Raw genomic sequence first — 2,844 nt, forward strand, 5'->3', positions numbered from 1 at the left:
GAAATGTTGTTACAAAATCTTGCTTTTGGTCTATTTTAGACCCAAAATCAACCCCATTTTGTACCATTTTGGGCTATCATTTTCTTCGGAAGGGGGGAGAGGTGTCCCAAATATACGAGAGGGGGAGCGGCCATAAATGTTTCGACAAAAAAATGGGGTGGGGGACATAAAACTTTGATGACCAAAATGTAGGGAGTCATAAGATGACCACACATAGTGTGTTTGTTTCCTTCAAAAGACTGATTTCAATACAATTTTTGCATGCTTAGGGGTGTGTCGGGAGTGTTAGATCAGCTCCTCTGATATAATACTCTTTAGGTGGATCAAAATAAGCCTACCGGGACTAAAATAAAACCAATAGTTGTAAAAGGCCTATGCATCTTCCTTTGGCAAGTTGTCCTCAATTTTGTTCATTTTAGTATTGAAGTTACATTTTTGGCATAAATCACAAAAGAAATCCCCAGTTGAAGTATATACAAAGCAAATTAGTCAATCAATATCACTTCAACTGGGGATTTCTTTTGTGATTTATGCACGCATCATATCTTCTGGAGGCAGTTTTGAACTAATGACCTTCGTATAATTGTCCATCACCAATACAGGCCTATGTGATTCACAAAATAATAAATTCACAACTTCTAAATTACTTAACCTATAGAAATCATTGAAACACTGTTCTGAACTTAAATTAACTGATTAAAACAATAGTGATATATTCAAGCAATTTTAACCATAAACAAGAAATCATTTCCAAAATTAATTTGCTTTGGTGGCAAGTCAATAGACACGCGACTAAGAAAAATCGATCATCGTGCAGTACTTTAAAGTATGGGCTATCATGGCTATTGTGACCGTGAAATTTCAAGTATGCGCTATTGTGATCGCGAAATAAACATGATCGCGATTAACATTTTGTTAATCTCTCCGGTTATGTGCTTAAACCAACCGGCGGTTGCTACTCATGCATTCTCGAATATTCATATACCAATGACCTCTGCCAACCGGACGGAACCGCCCGGAACCGGCGGGCAACCGGCGGTCGAGTTTTGATTTGATCCCTAATAATTAAATTATTTTATTGATATGTATAGCTACTATCAGTTAACTTTTAGTAAAGTTAAGGGATCTAAAATGAGCGTTTATTGCGTTTCGACAGTATTTTTTGTGGGACATGAGAGCACCACAGACCTATCGAATTGCATTCTGAATACGAAGCATGTCTTTCTGATATCAAATAATTTTCATTTTTGAAAATCACAATATAATACAAATTTTATGACAAATTATAAAATTTGATATTTTTCAAATTTTTGATATATTATAGCAGTCCTCGAAGTAAATTATATAAATCTAATGACATATTCTTAAAGTGTATGTAGCAGGAGGAAAAAGCCGACGGTCAATTGAAAATTTTGACCTTTCATATTGAAGATATGGATTTTTTTCCCAAAAGACCTAATTTTTTTGTGTGTTTTGGGGAAAAAATCCATATCTTCAATACGAAAGGTCAAAATTTTCAATTGATCGTCGGCTTTTCATCCCACCTACATATTACTTTAAGTATAAATCATCAGATTTATAAAGTTTACTTCAAGTACTGTTAAATATCAAAAATATCAATTTTAATGATTTGCCATAAAATGTGTATTAAATTGCGAATTTCAAAAATCAAAATTATTTGATATCAGAATGACATTCTTCGTATTCAGAATGCAATTCGATATGTCTGATGTGCTCTAATGTCCCACAATAAATACTGTCCAAACGTTCATACCCCAGCCCTTAAGATCATCATCATGCATTAATTGTATTCCTATTGATACAACTTTTACACAACATTTCCAGTAAATTCATCACACTATTCTAAAGTAATAATTATGACATTCTTATAGTGTAATGATCATTGGTAATAATGAAATACCGAAATACCGACAAGATCAAACTACTCAAGGTTTACCGAAGCTCACTTATTTTATTAATCTACATGGTCTTCTCCTCCTTTTTACAACCGCCACTACATGTAGTATTAATAAATTAACATCATATTTCCCTGATATTATTATTATTAGTGTTATAAACGAGCCCGGTTAGTTCAGTCGGTAGAGCATCAGACTTTAAAACTGATGGCCAAGGGTTCGAGTCCCTTACCGGGCGCGACTATTTTGTCATTCATAAAAAAGCTCTCCGCATTTCAATAAAAAACGCAGAGTGCACTTACAGCAATTGAATTTTGAATTCTTTTCTTGAGTGCAAGAGCTTTTTCGTATGTGTGTTTGAAATTTAATTAATTTTGTATGATTAAATATATTATTGTTATGTATAGCTACTATCAGTTAACCTTTAGTAGCAATTTAACTAAACTTAGTTTTACATTACAGGCTAAATTCCATGTATGGGCTACAAGTATTGCAGCATTACAGTGATAAGTTAAAAACATCATCATGCGTTTCAATTCTTGTATTCCTATGGATACAACATTTACACAATGTCATTTTCTGCAAAAAAAAATGGGTAATGAACTCATGACATTATTCTAAAGTAATGATTATGTTATTCATATATAGTGTGATGATCACTTGTAAAATAATGAAATACTAAAACACTGACAGGATCAAAATAACTACACAATTCTTCAGAGAAGCTTATAATGACCGAAACTCACTTAATAAATCATCTACATGTCATCTCTTTTATCCAATCACCACTATTAATACATCGCATATAGTTGTTATCACTGATATAATTATTGTTATTCTCAGCGTGTTATATGAGCCCGGTTAGCTCAGTCGGTAGAGCATCAGACTTTTAATCTGAGGGCCAAGGGTTCGAGTCCCTTACCGGGCG

General features: G+C 33.5%; 1 non-coding gene across 1 annotated transcript; it reads left to right on the top strand.

Moving 5' to 3' along the window:
* Positions 1-2,771: 2,771 nt before the first annotated feature.
* Trnak-uuu (transfer RNA lysine (anticodon UUU)) lies at positions 2,772-2,844 on the top strand. The gene has a single exon. It is a non-coding gene; the product is annotated as a tRNA-Lys (tRNA).

Source organism: Amphiura filiformis, chromosome 4 (assembly GCF_039555335.1).
Source record: "Amphiura filiformis chromosome 4, Afil_fr2py, whole genome shotgun sequence".
NCBI classification, from domain to species: Eukaryota; Metazoa; Echinodermata; class Ophiuroidea; order Amphilepidida; family Amphiuridae; genus Amphiura; species Amphiura filiformis.